A 17,527-nucleotide genomic window follows, 5' to 3' on the forward strand; every position below is an offset into this window, starting at 1 on the left:
CTGAAAGTGGAACCGGGTTGTAAAAGCTATGAGGAGCAGAGTGATAGAGCCAAAGTAGCGTGCTGCGAGTCTTTTAAGCAGTTTAGATGCTACTTGTGGCTTCTTATTGACAGAACTAGGAAATACTCAAAAGCAAAACAGAGTGTTGAAACAAGTACATCACCTTTATTTTATGTTTTAGAGTGATCTTTTTTTCAGTTCAGAGCTTGTGCAATCCTGTTAAATGGAGATACTTTTTGCATTCTAACAGTGGATAGCTTTCCATTATTACTCCTTTTCATTATAATTGATCTTAAGCAGCTTTGCTTGAGATTGTGCTGGTAAACAATTCTGAACTGTTTGTTCGTGTTGCAGTATGTTATGTAGTGGAAATGTTTGCGCATAGGTATGTGAAATATTACAGGTTAAGGCAAGTATTTGACATTAAACAGCATAATTTTCATTATCATTGTGGTAATAAAGGAATATGTAGTGGAAATGTTTATACTTCTATCTCATCAACCAGGCCTAGCATTTGCTATTGAGAATGCAGAGAGATTATGCTACAGTGCTTCCCAGTTTTCCTTGGTAATATAGTCTTCACTGTTGAATCGTAAGAATGAATTGCTGCAAAATGGGAGGTAGTTATTTAAAATACTTGACAAAGTGACAATGTATCTCCATGCTGTAAACAGCCAACAGAATATGATTTTGTGTTTAGTTATGACAGTTTTCAGCAGCATTGCATTATGTTTAAAAAGTCCTGTTGTTAAGACCAATTTCATATATGTATGGGACTCTGGTGTAAGCATAATTTGAGCCAGTGAGTAAATTCTTATTCTTGTCCGAAGTGAGATGTAACAACCATTAATAGCTTTGTTGCAGAATCAAAGTCTTCATTGTAAATACTTGCTATTTGTTTAGTTTAAGTAGTTGAAGTTGATAACTCTATTTAGATTTTCCATTAGTCTCAATAAAACTAGTCTCTATCAAACTGTTGAAGCTGGCAAACAACAAGTCAAAGCTAAAGTTCTGTAAATTCAGTATTTATTCTTTTTTTCTTCTAAAGATATTAATTATTTTAAAATCAAAGACTAATACCTTTGGCACCTAGTTTCTTAAATCTTTAATTAATTCCAGTCCTCGCGTGCTGCTGCAGTGGGTTTAATCCTGCTCATATTGGTTGTTGGCACTTCTGACTTCTGCTCAGAGTGAATGAAATCAAGCCTGTCTACAAGTCTTTGCAAAATCAAAGGTCCTGCAGGGTCAGCGAATCTGTTTTCCTTTTGTGAGTAGTATGGATAGTGTCTGTTTTATTTTGGAGTGGCTTATGTTTGGTTATTGTGTTCTCATATAATTGTTGTTTATTTTGGCAATAAATTTTCAGTTGGGGGGGTTAATCTTTTTTTGGCCCAGTTTTTTATCAGCATTTTCACTGCCGCTTATCTGTTCTGACAGCTTACATTAAGTAGGTAGCATATTAATAATAAAACTTTCTGTATTTAATGTAAGATTACCTCAGATGTAATCTTTCATACTAACTGTCGCTTTAGAGCTTCAGTAAGTGATTTGTGAGTTATTCTCATTCTCTATCTTCATTTGCTGACCTACTGTTTAGAAACATACAACTAATATATGTTGGAATAAGTCCTTAGTGCTGATTTTAAATCTCTCCTGTACAAAGATTTTTATAGCAAAATTAACATCTTTTTTTATTTTTTATAGATACCAGGTTTTAGTTCTATCTGCATTTGTTATTTACCAGTGAAGCTACACTGACAATATTCTAGACCAGATATAGCCTGTGCTGGGAAAAACGAGATCATTTTTTTCAAAGGAAATGAGCTAGTCAGCTTCTATAAAGAGGGGGGGGAAAGTGGGGGGGAAGAACTTTTGTTCTACCGTTGTAACTTAGAATGGGGATTTATGTTGAAGTTCACTATAAGTGTTTCTTCTGTTATCCAAACCAACACAGCCAGATCAAAAATGTACACACTGCAGTGATAAAGTGATACAGGCTGCTTTTCTTCTTTAGCAGTCTAATTCAAATGACACAATGGCATATGATTTGTAACTTTGATCAATATTGTCTACTGCGTCTTCATTATCTCAGAGCTTGCAGTTTGCAATACTAATGCGGGATTATATGGCCTAAAGCTGTTGAAATTCTTAGGTTAAAGTGTGTTGTTTATCACGAGTCAGCTTTGCAGTCAGGTGGGTTACCTTTATCAGGGTCAAGAATCAAGTACGTGATTGCCAAAGAGCGTGCAAGTGAATTTGGAATGGCACACATCAGGAGGCTGTAGCATTTTGTGAGAGGCAATGACTCCTGCCTCCCCACTCCAACTAAATTTGGAACTTGCCAAGTGACCGTAGTGTTGATCTCATACATGCACAAACTGTAAGTGATAAGAAAACTCTGAGAAGCAGCAAGCGCCAGTGCAGCATCTCCTGCCCCTGCTGATTTTTTTATGGACACGTTTAGTCACTAGCTTCAGAAAGAAGAATATAATTTGATTCACCCTTGAAAAGTTGCCATCCCTGCAGAGTGCTGCATTTTGTGCTGAGTTTAAGTCACTGTTTTCCAAATGAGACTGACTGGAGTTGTTACTAGCACATATATGAAGTTATACATGTGCAAAGCCCTGACTGGTGCCAATAAACGTGATTTTGTTTCAGCATTCTTCTTGTAGAATTGTGGGAGCATTAGTTGGTACTTAAATATTTGATACTGCTTACCTGAGGTAAAGAGGAAAACACAACTTACTAACAGCATTTTTTTTTTCTGTTCTTATTAATATGTTCTGTTACATGATGGTAGTCTAATTGGTTTTCTTTATCTTACCTTTTCTACTGCTGCTTGTGTTGCATCAGCAATGTGCTACAATTTTTTCGAGATAAGAAGAGACGAGATTCCTGTCCTGGAGGTCTTAAACAAATACATAAATTGTATTTTATCATACTGAAAATATTAAGATAATGCTTATAACAATGGTTAACAAACCATTTGTGCCAAATTTTTTTGTCTGATATTTCTGAAATTCTCATTTTATTTAAAATGTGTTTACTGAAACAGTCCTCTTTTGGACTGTGTTAAATGTTTTATTTCACCTTAAACTACATTGAATGTTTCACCCTTTTGTGGTTTGCCAGTGTTAACGACTCTTAAGAGAAGCAAAGATAGCCACATGTGGTAGTGGTGACTTTGTGTGTTGCAATGATATGAAAACTGTTACTCCAAGCAACTGTGCGTAAAATACTTCTAATGATCAAAACTGGAGCTTAAATTAGTTTTCTGCTGTTACATGTGTAACCACCACAAAAATTTATTTTAAAAATGTATAATTTTGGAACTATTGCCTAACACTGTTTAAAGAACCCAGAATAATGTAAAGGATTCCTCAAACACTGGTTTTGTTCAGGGAAGACCCTTTTGGTTCTGGCACTACAGAAAAGGCAAAATAGTCCACTGGAGGACCTCTTCACAAATCCTAGGGGTACAGAGAACTTGGGAAGGGCCACAGTTCATAGGATAATCTAGGGAGAGTGCTTAAATTAAACACAATTGTAAGTTTATCAGGGTTTTAGTAGAAGTCTCTGGACTCCCAGACTTGGAAGCTGATAAAAATGGTTTTAAAAGTTCTGAAGTCCTGTCTGTGTTTCTTGGTGACACTTTGAGACATGCACTGTGTCTCCAAAGAGGTGAATGTTCAGTTGGAGTTGTTTTAGACAAGTTCTGATATATTGTGCATGGTTTTCACTCAGGTAGAATTTCCAGCCCAAACCAATAGATGATTTGCAAAATAATGTCTACTATAAGCATGTTAGCTGTTTAGCGTATTTTTAGTTGATTGGTAACTTCCGGCATAAACATGTGTAAAATATGTTCATGGTGTTGTCAGTAGCCCTCATTATACACTTCCAAAACAAATGTAATCCGTTGCATGCGTGTCAAAAGCAGCATGTGTTTAAATCATTTGAAGTAATTTCTTAAGACCAGTGGAAGGAAGAAGTGTGTAGCTCTGGGATTTTCATGGTTTTTTACACATCCTTTGTATCCAGGACCACTTTGTGACTTAAGTTATGCTTACACTACTTATAGCCCACACTTTCTCACTCAATATATTTCTGAATATTTTTTTGTAATAGATGATGTTACTTAGGAAAGTAAGCTGTGCGTAATAACTGCATGTGAAGGATTTTTGGTATTGGCAGATAAAAAGTATCATAGAATCATAGAATCATGAAGGTTGGAAAAGACTGCTAGGGTCACCTAGTCCAACTTTCAACCCACCACCTCCATGCCTATGAAACCGTGTCCCAAAGTGCCACATCTACACGTTTTTTGAACTTCTCCAGGGATGGTGACTCCACCACCTCTCTGGGCAGCCTGTTCCAATGCTTGACCACCCTTTCAGTAAAGAAATTTTTTCTAATATCCAATCTAAACCTCTCCTGGTGCAACTTGAGGCCATTTCCTCTCGTCCTATTACTAGTTACTTTGGAGAGAAGAGACTGACACCCACCTCGCTACAGCCTCCTGTCAGATAGTTGTAGAGAGCGATAAGGTCTCCCCTCAGCCACTGCTTCTCCAGACTAAACAACCCCAGTTCCCTCAGCCGCTCCTCATAAGACTTGTTCTCCAGACCCTTCACCAGCTTCGTTGCCCTTCTCTGGACGTGCTCCAGCAATGTCCTTCTTGTAGTGAGGGGCCCAAAACTGAACACAGGATTCGAGGTGTGGCCTCACCAGTGCCGAGTACAGGGGCACGATCACTTCCCTACTCCTGCTGGCCACACTATTCCTGTTACAAGCCAGGATGCCATTGGCTTTCTTGGCTACCTGGGCACACTGCCAGCTCATGTTCAGCCGGCTGTCAACCAGCACCCCCAGGTCCTTTTCCGCAGGGCAGCTTTCCAGCCACTCTTCCCCAAGTATGTATGTGACATTTGAATTCGGTCACCAAATAGGAAAAAAAAAAAAGCTTATTTCTTTGTAGGAACCATTGTTTAATCTATAAGTTATGTGTAAGTGCTTTAAATTGTGAGACATTGGCAAATCTTGCTAGAATGGGAATTTTTGTGGGGGTTTCTTTGCAGTCTGTTTTAAAAGCCTGGTTCATGCTGAGGGAAGGACATTGCTATTAAGATGAGGTGTCTTGATAAATATAGAACCTGGGATAAAATTGCATAAGGATTTGTAGTGATGTATGGAATCGCCTGGAGGGAGGAATGTGTTTCTAAAATAAAACCAGAAAGAATATGTGCAGTCTAATCCGAGAAATACACAGGAAGATTCTTGTGCTTACTCTGTCATAAAAAGAAAAAAAATTGCCTGCTTTTGTTGGATCAAAAATCCTAGAATAGTTTTTGTGTCCTAAGTCATATTTTAAAGTGTTTATCTCTGAGCCTTTATTTGATTAGAAATTAATTGAGAATGCAAATATAGCAGCACATATAATAGGTTACTAGGATGCTCACAAAGTAAAATTAAGCATGTATAAAATAAGTCTGCAGCATAATACTTTAACAGGCTTTTGAAACTTAATGCAAATATTTTTAATCCACATCAAACATGCTACTCAGTGATAGCTTGCAGGCCTCAGAGAAGCCTCATATTTGAATTCAGCTGGTGCAAACCTGACCACATGGTCAGATCATTAATGCCTAAAATCTATGTAGTAAAACAAGGCCATGTAAAAATCATTAAAATTACTATTGCTGTTGTGGGTTGGAGCATCTTTAAGTAAGGATTATAATTTTTTTTTAAAAAACCCTCTTCCCTGCTTTACCTTGTCCTTTCCTTAAAATGTTGACCTTCCATTTTTTGCATCTTATTTTGCTGCTGGCCGTTGTTCTGTCTGTGTGACAGAACGTATCATGCTGTACGGAGTGGACCAGGGCACAGCGCACGGAGCCAGGCAGCGGTCCCCTGCACAGCGTTAGATTTCTGTTCTGGTTTCTGTTCTAGATTTCTGTAGCATCGCAGGAAAGGTGTTAGAGGATTTCTTGCTGCATCTTCAGGTTGGGTCCTTGAACCTTCTGCAAGATGGTGCCTTTAAATCTTCTTCCCACTGAAGAATCTGCAAAACTGGCAGCCTTCGGCGGGGGGGGGGGGGGGGGGGGGGGGGGGGCAGTTTGATGCAAGGTGCTTTGAACCTGTGACGTTTCTGTACAGCAGTGCCCAGTGCAGGAGAGGCTCATTGTTGAGGCACAGTGAGCCGCAGTCAGTGCTCTTGTCAGCTTGTGGTAGCATCCCTCTGCCAACTTTGTGTTTTACTTTCCACTGTATCTTTACTGCTGTATTTACTGTCTCGATAAATATTACCAAAAATGTTGTCTTAAATCATGACAAGGCAGTCAACTTTGTAGGTAAACGCATTAAATACTTCCTCTCCTTGAAGAGGAAATGAGTAGTCAGTTTTTTATTACGTGACTGAGGTATCAATAGTATATGGCTACATAAGAGACAGTTTAACACAATTCATGCATATGCCCTCTAACTCTGGTGTATCGTGTGAATATATTCCTATTAAGTTTTTTCTTTACCATGCATCTAGAAGTAAACTGAAGTACTACAATAAAATTGATTTGGTTCTGTGCGTTTAAATGCCTTAATAATATTGTTGCCTCCTAATTAATCTAGAATGAATGAGTTTTAGTTAATAGTCCCAAAATATTATGAAAATAGTATGTGTTAAAAAAATGGCTTTTAAAACAACATTCCTCCAGTTTTTAAGCATCAATAAATATGAATCGCTACTGCAAGAAGAGCTCTTTGGAATTAGATTGCCAGCTCAGGCTACCCTAATCTTTTTTCTTTTCCTTAAATATACTTCAGTCTTTCTGAAACTGTTCCTCTTGTGCAGCCAACAAGGGTAACCTTAGCTACCTCTTGTTTAATTCTGTATTTCACTGTGTTATGGAAATACTGTATGTATCGGGTATCCACCAACCAGCCTAAATCAATAACCGAGATATTAAATATATCACAAACATCATTCTCGGCATTAGTGACATACAGACATTGTCATGTTGTGTGCCTAAAATAGAATGTGGTATAGAGAGTATGGAATCTGTAGGACCATGATGTTATAATTAATTATAGACTTAAATATTACTTATGGATGTGCATTTGTTTCTCAACCTTAAATATATGGTATTCTTTTCAGCTTTTTGAATGTGAGATATTTATATCCTGAAGTTTTGGCTTTGAAAATATTTACATTTATTCCCTTCTCTGTGTGCATGGAGATTCTTTGTGCAGGTGTCTTCATTGATACTAAAACAACATGATGTCAAATGTAATCTTAGGGGTCGAGGTCAAAATTTAACTATCTTTCATCTGATCTGTCACCTTTTACTTGAATTCACTTTTGCTATATGACTTCAGTGATTAAATAAAATCTAACTAACATTCTTTCTAGGCAATTTGATACATGTGGAGAGATGGGGTGAGTTAAGCTGCATAGTTTTGTTGTGTTTTTAGCTACTGTTTTAATTGTGATGTAATAAAAGGTTAGTGTTTGAGAGTGTTTGGCTGTTTATGTTAGTGGACAAACAAACAAGAAAATGGCTTGCCTGAAAATAAAAAAAATCTTTGCGTAGAAAGAATTGCACAAAATAATATTCTGATTTTTAACAAAGATCCCAGAGAAGAAACATTTATTTATTTTTCTGGGGATACGAGACTTTTCCTCCAGTAAATACTCCAGATGGTTTCAAAATAGATATTATAATGTTTCTTCATCTGCTTTCTTAGATGGAAGCCATGTTGTTTTTTTTTCTAAAAACTTTGAACATAGTGATAATTAGCTTTTTTTTTTTTGGTAAGAAATGATCTGTTGTGTACAAGCAGTAGCAGCTATTCTCCCGTTGATGCTGTATTGTACTGTTTTTCACATATATGTGCTGGATTAGCGTGAGAGCACTGTATTGCACTTCCTTGCAGACCTTTGTGTAAAGACTGTGGCTGGCTAAATATGGCTATTCCTAATAAGCAGGTCAGCATCTTGGAAACATAAGGTAGCCAGAAAAAGAAGAAATAACTCAGAATCTGGTTTAATTTGTGCTGTGGAGAAACTTACATAAACTTCACTGGTGATAGCTGTAACAATAGCATTAGGGCTATTTATTCCATCTCCTCATTTTCTGCATTGGGTACTTTTAGGTCACTAAATTTTGGTACACTGTAATGTTGTCTAATTTTCTTTTTACTATGGTTCTTATAATAAGGTTACTTAACATAACTACGCTTAATTTTGTTTGAATAATATTCCAGAAAGACACTAGCTAAAATAATCATCAAAGATAAATGACAGATAAAACTGTGTGAAATGGTCATTCAGAATACATGTCTCCTTACTATTCAGAATGCTATATCTCCTTACTGCTACTCCTGAAGGTTTTTATTACACTGTGAACTGAAAGACAAGAGAAGGGAGTCTTGTCAGCTTTAAACACCAAACAGGATTTAAAGTAGTTCCTTGAGGTTTGTGTCCCTTTCAGGGTAGGAGGGATTTCAAGAGTGACTGTCTTGCACTGATGGAGTCTATAACAAGCAGTTAGGAGATGTAGCTAATAATATTATCTTATCAGAACTGATACCTTCCCTACTCCTTTGCCAAATCAGCAGAGAAACTCCTTCATCTGCCTCCAAAAACTGCAGAGGCTAACTCTAGCATAGATGAAAAATTTACATGAAATGAAGGAAGTCACTGTTTCCAGAAATAATTTTTTTTCTTAATCTTTCTTTTTTTAAAAGTAGGTATTTTCTTTGATAATACCTATTATTGGAGATACTGTCATTCATAATCTATTAACAAATTATAATGCAAAACTAAAATAAAAGACATTGAACTGCATATAAAGCTATATACATATATATTTATAATGTAAAATTATACTATATATAAGTAAGCATATAATAGTATGCATATGTATAAAATATACTTAAAATACAGACTGTGAATGCAGTAACAAAAAATAAATATAATACTGTGTTAATAATGAAGTTATGGGATTTATTTTGAAAGTTTCTAATCTAAATTGTCAGATATGCTCAGAATTAAAAGGATGGATTCTTCCTGAAGTTCCATCAAGGCTCTTTCTGGTGGCCCTGTATGAGGCAGACAGCTGTGTGCTGCCGAGTCAGGCCAGGCTTTGAACCGGACTGCATGCGCATGCCGATGTGAAATCTTGCCAAGGAGAAAAGTGGAAAGTTCTGTGCTGTCATATTGCTCACCGTGGTGAAACGGACTTGGTAATAGTATTATATTCTCTCACAAAGTTGCCAAAATGAACTTTATTTTTCAGTACAAAAGTCTTAACAGTTATGTATTGACCACGTTATTTGATGGTCTGCTTCTCCTTTTCTAAAACTTTGAAAATTAGAAGACACCAGAACTTAATGCTATAACTGGCAGAAGAATTGGTTTGGGGCTGCAGTACAGCTTCTGTACCAGTTCTCTCAAGGTTTGTTTTTGAAGCAACTGTGGATTTGTCTGGTAATTTGGTGGTTTTTTAAGGAAATGTAAAATCAAAATGATACTTGCCATGGAGACTAAGATACTGCTTTTTACCTTTACTTTATAACCTTAAATTGTTTAAATGCAAAGTGACAGTGGTCTCAGTAGTCTGGAATTGTCACAAAATGAAATGTTTTCCCTTGCTCATTTACCTGAGGGGAAGACATGAGAGTATGGTTCTTACTTAGGAACGCAGTGAAGCTAATTGATAAAACGTCTGGCACCCTTTTGCACTGAAAAATACCCTTGATGGTCTTAGGAATAAGGGAATACAGTAGTATCACTGCTGTATTTGGGAATAAGTAAAAAATGACAGGCTTCTGCTGAAGATGTGAAACAGCAGGAATAAACATTGTAATCTCCAAAAGACAAAAAAAACAATACGAAATGTGCATCAATTTAAAACCAGGATTTCCCAGAGCAATTTAGATGCTTTTATCTAATGTAAAGCATTAATATAAAATCTGTACTTTTCAACAGGGAACAAATGAGGAGAATTGATAGTTGATCTAGTTTTTCACATTAGATGGACTTCCAGTTCTTAACACATAACCGTTCTTCATGAGATCCATCTCCACTTAAGAGTAGCTTTTTGCAGTGAATTGTGTCCATGGTAGAACATCCTGGGGAGTTGTTTCTTTTTTTTTTTAGTATTAAAAAAAAAAGAGTTTTAGTACTAACATGCATAGATCAGACAAAACATTTTTTCAGTGCTTCAGACAAGATCTGGTTTGTCTTCCTGAAATTTTTGTGTCACTAATGCAATTTAGAGGAAGGCGCTTTTTTTTAATTTATTTTAATGGTGCAATTACAGCAGCTACCTAGAAATGTGGACATGTTTTAGTAAGTTTGCAGTTGGAAAAACGTAGTCTTTCATATTCTGATTCTACAGAAATCCTGTGGTTAGGCCAGGGATGTTTCTAAGCACGTGAGAACCAACTGAGTGATGGAAATAGAGCTACTTAAACAATATGCGGATTCCATTTGTTTGAGCTCAGTTGGGTGAGCTCTACAATGTGCAGATGCTTTTCTTGTGCTGTGACTTATTTTGTCTGAAATAATTTTCTTCTAACCCTCCACCAGATTATCTGGGAGTGCATGCTGCTATTTTTTTCTTTACATAAGTGGCAATTTTTTAAAGCTCTGCAAACCCTTTTCATTTAAATTAGATGTAGCCAGACCTTCCCATATGGAAGCTTCTCAATAAAATCTTAAAATATATTGGGATTAATTTATAATAGCTAAACATGCTCTATTTTGTGGTATACAGTTAAAATGTGTATTTTAATTTGCCATTCAAGGTAAGTTTCAGTATTATCTCAGAGCTGGACTTTGTTTTTATAGCTTGGTAGTTATTGCATGTGTGTTACTGCTGCAGTATTTCTCCTTCTGGGAAAAAGTAATTGTTCATTTTTTCACATAGGACTGTAGTTAAGCACTTCTGTAAAGAAATTTGTGCTTGTCTCTCTTGAGCTCTCTCCAGCAACTTTCTTGAAAAGAGTACTAAAGATCTAAAAGTCACAAGTAACAGCATTTAGGCTATGACCTCAATGCTGTTACTTATGCTGATCCTACAATGCTTACTAGGGAAGGACTCAGCATGGAAAACAAAACCAGCAAAAACTAAAGCAACTCTTCTGTTTCTGGATTTTTTTTTTTTAAAATCCATTAAAACTTTAAATTTTCAGCTTAGCTGAAGAACCATCATGGACAATAAAGAATATGAAGTATATAAAATTACTTTTCCTAGAACACAGTGTTTTCTTTTATTCTGAATATGCCTGTTGTATGGAATGTTCCTACTCAATCTCCCAGAAAAACATTGTAGGAAATTGCTGACATACTTTTTCCCAGCTGCTGTTAAATTTGGAAAACTGACAATGTCATATTGCCAAATGGTGTTGTATTGTTATTCTTTAATTTTAAGATTAATATTCTTACTTCTCTTCAGCCTCAAAAGTGAAAAACGTAAAGAAAAATCTAAAGATTTAGGTGCACCAGAAATGTAGCATGTGTTAATTGAGCAGACTTTGTGTAGCAGTAAATACCAGATTCTTTATGTGAACACCTCTATAAAAAATAATGCACTTTCATCTGTTAATATGCCACCTGTTTACTGAATGTTTATCATAGGTACTTCATTTTACAATTTGTGATGAAGAGGTCCCCTGACAGTACTGCTTCTTGAAATGACAGCAATTGGGATCGAGATGGCATTGTCAGAAATAGTGATTTGTATTCAGTTTCCTTGGTGTAAAACTCTTAAAGCAGTATATAATGTTCCACTACAGATAGCTTTTTCTTTGCAGTGTACACTCATGCTCTGTGGCAGTGGTAGGAGGTACCACTTCCAGTATTGTAGAGTACTCATACTGACAGCAAACAGGGAATGATTATTCTGAGAGTCATCACTTAGCTGAATCCTTTGGGGGAAGGATTTGTGAGACTGTAGTTGTGGGAGTAATGGGGCATCTTTCTTGCTTCTTCATCCCCTAATTGCTTGTTATTTAGATCTTTGTGGGGGTCTGGGAGTCTTCCCTGCAGGACTCCTTCCTCATGGCAAACACTGCAGGATGAAGTTGTGCAGAGGGTCCTGGGTCCTCTCTCCTTCACGTAGTCTGCGGGTTAGGTCACTCTCCCTCCATCACTTCCAGGACCAGCAGACTCCACGTGTGGGACTACTGTGCACTGCCGCTTGCCAGCAGGAAGCAATGCTTGCTGCTACTCCCTCCATTGCTGAAGCAGAGGACCTGGGCTGGGCTTGGGCTTGAATGCAGAGTTAGAAGGTGGCGGGTAATGGGCAGTAGACACAGTGGCTCTGGGCCAGGCTGTGTAGGGATTAAATTCTGGATGTGGTGTTAATATGATGCAATCAGACCCTTCCGTATGGTTCAGTTGAGTGTGTGTGATTGCATATCACCCCTATAAATTCATGTTATGTACATCTGCTTCTGGCCATCAGAAATACCCAGTTGATCTGACTAGATGACCACAAGTGGATCTAAAAGTTGCTCGCAGTTCTTTGAAGTGTGTTACACTTCATGCGTACAGTGTTCCTTGTCATCCTGGAGGTCATATCTGGGCTGTTATTTTGCCACTTCAGACCTGGAGATTGTCAAGCTTCCCATCACTGCATGCTTGAGGGACACTTCTAGTCCATTTAGTGTCCCTGTGAATGTGTTTGGCAAAACAAAGTTGATAGAGCCAGTATCCTTTATTAGACCAGCTGCTGTAACTGGGAAGATTACACAAGCTTTTGGTCACCACACCAAGCTGTAGAATGTGTCTTCTCTGTCAGTAAACTTTGAATAGGCAGATAACGAGTTACTGATGATGGTTCAGGTTATGTTGAGGTAGCCATGAGACAGTTGTGCTGTGCTTTTGATTGTGGATAGGGTGTTGGTCCTAGAGGCCGTACTTTGCAAAGAGCAGAGTCCATGAATAGTTTCATAAGAATTTGAAGTTAACACGCTGGCAACACTCATGCCTATACATCAGCTGAATAATTTTTCATATTCAGATATTCCACTGAATGTGAGACACTTCTGCTATAGGCAGTTCATAAAAGCAGTAGTTCTGCTTTTGCAGTAAAAATGTATTTTATTCAGTTTTGGTCCTGCAATCTTTCTATTCAATATAATACTTTTTATGGTAGGGGAAGCAGGGGAGGAGAAAGTGGATCTGCTCTCTTCCAGAGTTTGCTCTACTATATTTTTAGAACTGATGTATGCATAAGGCACTGAGTAAAGCACCCTGTGTTATTGTAGTTGTCTCAAAAAATGTTTTTATGCAATAAGTATATACAATAGCATAATTAATTTTCAATTATTCATAAAATAAGTGTCTATGAAATGTCTGACATTCAAGGAAATTAAATTGCTGTTATATACATTTATAAGCAATTTACCTACCACATAGCCAACCTGTTAATGGTAAAACAAGGCTTTGACAAGAGACTTAAGTTGAATTTCATGGTAGGGCGATGTAGTGGTCATAAGTGTTCAGAAATCATAAATCAAGCCTTAAAATTGAACTGGCTGAAAATGTAAGGTTTTTTATTTAAGATCATGTGGATTCTTTTTATTGATTTTGAACCTCCAGGCTTGAAAATTCTGAATTGTAAGGGCTAGAAGTTTTTCAGTGACAGCTGAGATACTTTCTCAGTATTGTGAACAATAATGTGACTTTAATGATATCAAATGCTTTGCTAGTATTCATGATGAAACTAAGTGGCAGGATCAATGTATATGTATACTTTGTGTACACTTGACTTGAGAATGAAGAGTAGCAAGAGTCTTGATGAATTCTTTGGTGGCATTTGTTAAATCTTGAGGTGAGAAACTTTATTGAAGTGTCAAGTTGCACTACTTACACAGTGAAAACCAAGCCTTTAATAATAGAAAAAAAGCTGTAAAAACTGATGACTGCTTTCTTCTTGTGGAATTCCTAGCTGGTTATCCGTTTCATATCCTGTCTCCTTTCCTTATACTATAAGTTTGCTCTGTATGGCTTATTTTCTTGATTTGTTAAGTTGAGGGCTAGTGACCTTCAAGTTCCTCCAGATGGAAAGGGGGAAAGGATCACTTCCCACACAGAAGAAACTTGAGAAAAATCTAGGTATAAAAAAAGGGGGTGGGGGGGAGAATTTTCATTACATGGAAATAACTTATCTAGCAATGTAACCTTGGATTGTCTTTGTGTCTGTTGTTTTTGTAAAATGTCTTGTATGTTGAGATCGTTGTTCATGACAGGGTTCTCATACACTGCAGCAAAACAGGTATAAGCATATGTTACCTGAGCCATGAATTCTGGGTTGAGTTTTGCTGGGGGAGTAAAAACTCCCCCTTTTTTTTTTGTGGGGGTGTAGTGTTGCAATTCATTTTTCTCCAATTCTTCTCCTTATCAGCATGGGAATAGCTGTGTTCATAATGCTAAGTTTGGTGTGGGATTTTAGTGGCCTTGTGTTAAAAGTAACAAGGCCGCACTTGAGCATAATGATAACTATGCTAGGAAATCCTGCGCATCTGCATTTGAGTACAGAAAGCTTCAGACTTTCCTGTAGTAGTAAGTTTGCTGGAGAACTGGAGGAGGTTTTTTCAATTAATTTTTTTTCCCACTCAAAACAAAGCAGGTTGTTGTAGTCTACAACATAGGAAAATGTCTGTTTTGACGCTATTAGGAAGATTTCTACTGCCTAAGACAAGAAGAGAAAGGAGAGGTAATTTTTCAGAATAAGGAGAGTCTGAAGGTTGGGATATGAAATATTTAGGCTCAGATCCATGATCCGGATAGAGCACAACACAAAGCTCAGTCTGCATCTTTCATATCAGAGGTAAGTGTCTTATCAACCAACTTATTAGGTGTTCTAGGGTGATTTTTTTTTTTTAAGTTGAACAACATAAAAAAAAAGTTCTCGGATGTACTGAAACTGTGGTCTTTTCCTGCCAGTCCAGATACTTCAGGACTTAAAACCAGTCTTACATTAAGTATATATATGGCCAATTCATAAAAAGAAAAAGCTTTGTGGAGAGTTGTCTTGTTTGTTTGTTTTTCTCTAAGTAAAAATATTTAGATTCTTATGGTATTGTTTATCTGTGATAAAAATATTATTCTTTTAGGACCAGAGTGAAAGAGAGGCACAGAATTTCAAAGGTATACTATTTCTCAACCAGATTTGGATATAAGTCACATACTCACAACTGAATACTCACAACTGAAGAAAAAACAAATCAATTTTGAAAGGAAATGTATCATCAGCTTTTCTCTATCCTCTCAGTTTACCAAGAACTTCCTGAAGAAGGACTAAGTTTTTTCTGAGGCTTAGAGTCAAAATAATTGTTTTTATGGAGCGTTTAAAAGGTTCACGCACAGATAACTTGGTATGCAAAGTACAGTTGGTTCAGTGTAACTCATGTAAGCATTTGTGTGAACTGCATCATTAGTTTAATTCGCCTGTTTTAAAAACAGTATTAGATTAGACTTGGAAAGATAATGCAAAAATTTACCAAGTGCTAAACTGGGTTTAAAATCCTCCTTAATGGTATAGCCTGAAGTATGTATCTCAGTTGTGTTAAAGATACAAAAGTTAAAAATAAAGGGGAGGAGGAAAGGCATATCTGTGGTGTCAGCAAGGCATGTGGTAAGCTGATGTATAAAGGGAAGGTAATGGATCTGCTTGGATTCCAGCCAGCAGTGCCGGACGCGGGCATTCTGCCGAGGCACATTCCGGGGCATTAAGTGCAATCCCTTCTCTGAGCGTGCTGAGCCCTCTGCGTAATTCATTTTCCCTGCGGTCCACTCTGCCAGGGGCTGGACGTACAGCTTAGCCAGTTTCATTACCAGTGCAACTTCTTGGTAGTCATTTTTTCAATTCAGGGTAGCGTTTGACTTCTGAACGCTTACACCGGGGTAGCTCTGTTTGAATCTACTATGCAGGCATTATCTTTCAACTTGCTGTTACTTTGAATAGGGTACTGGAGTCTTGTTTCTGCTCTTAATTTCTGGTTGTCAGCAAATCATCTCAAGAAGATGGCTTTTTAGTCTATGCTTTTTAATTTATAAGCGCTATTGGTGTTAGCATGCAAAATTAAGTGTTGGTGGGATTTCCTTTTAACCTCTCTGTCATATTAGCAACTTATTCTGATACTACAGCTGTTTGCTACCTTATAGCAACACTGGAGGAAAAAACTGTATGATCCATTTTTGTGAACACAAAGAGGAAGAGCAGAAGGAAAAAGGAACTCTTCATCAGTGGAAGGCACCTATATATTTCAACAAGTAATCAAGCGCTGCAGTAAAACTCACTCCCTAAAGATGTCCAAGATGGAAGTTTACATCCTCCAACCTCTGAGAAATATCATTCCCGTTTTCCCCACCAGCCTAATTTTCCACCTTTTCCCATTTTCTTGGCCATTTAAAAGCAAGATGAATTAGGCATACAAGTCCCTGTTACGTCTCCTAGAGTAAAAACTTTAAAGACATTCAGAAATGTTTGCAGGGTTGGCCTCCTGCTCCTTCCTATGCTCAGAGGGATGGGTTACCTCAGATCTCCTGATGACAAGCATACACCATTTTGTGAAATGAATTCCTTCAACGCTGTCTTTGACTACCAGGATTATTTGGCCACTTGTTTTACAGAATGACCAGAGCGAACCTGAATGTATAGACTGTAGCTTTGTATGTTGATTGTGTGCACCCCGTTTATAAAAAAGAAATGTTATGAAAGCATTTAACAAAATATAAATATTTATGATGTTATAGCTTCTAATACCAACTTTTCATGCTAACAGCTATGATTACTTTTCATTGTTATTGAAAAGCTGTTTTGTAACAAGAAGTTTCGGGTAAATATTTAATGTCAAGCTGGGCTGAGATTAATCTAAAGCTATTAATATGCCCAAGGTAACTGTGACCTGCACTTCGTTGAGATGCTGTGCCTTGAAAATGTAAAATGACCTGCATATCTAGCATGAGTGTTTATATTAACTTTTTAAGAGCCTAATGGCCAAAATCTATTTTTAAAATAGCTTGTTTTTCTGACATGCTGATAGCAATTAATCTTTATTCAAAGATCTACTATTACAAGCTAAGCTTGTTAAATTAAACTGTTTGATTTACCTTTCACTTGTCCTGCCTTCTTAGAAAATCGTCCTACTTTAAGTGCTACATAATATTTTTTATAGTTGTGGATGCAAAGAACTAGAAACACCGGACAGTGGAAAGCATATAGGAAGGGATGGCATTTTCCTTCTCTAGCATTGGGAACGTAGTGCACTGACGTCTGTCCTCCTCCATTCCCATAGCCTTGCTTAAAACGAAGCCAAGGTCCAAAAAACTTGTGTTTAATTTGATGCTGTCACTTAACATTCTCCATGGTTCTAGAACAAAGCTATTTACGTGTGGGACCTAAATAGCCATTCACAGCTGCTGCTAGCTTATACCATGGGGATGGTTATAGCTCCTCACCCTAACACTGGAGAGACTTCTTTTAAATATAGTATTTTGATGAACACTGTGTTTCTT

The 17,527-nt window shown here is 37.1% G+C and overlaps 1 protein-coding gene across 2 annotated transcripts in view; it reads left to right on the forward strand.

Annotated features, from left to right (window-relative positions):
* Positions 1-17,527, forward strand: part of MICU2 (mitochondrial calcium uptake 2) — a 154,657-nt gene that overhangs the window by 2,208 nt on the left and 134,922 nt on the right. The window lies entirely within an intron of this gene.

The sequence above is a fragment of the Mycteria americana genome, chromosome 1, assembly GCF_035582795.1.
Source record: "Mycteria americana isolate JAX WOST 10 ecotype Jacksonville Zoo and Gardens chromosome 1, USCA_MyAme_1.0, whole genome shotgun sequence".
NCBI classification, from domain to species: domain Eukaryota; kingdom Metazoa; phylum Chordata; class Aves; order Ciconiiformes; family Ciconiidae; genus Mycteria; species Mycteria americana.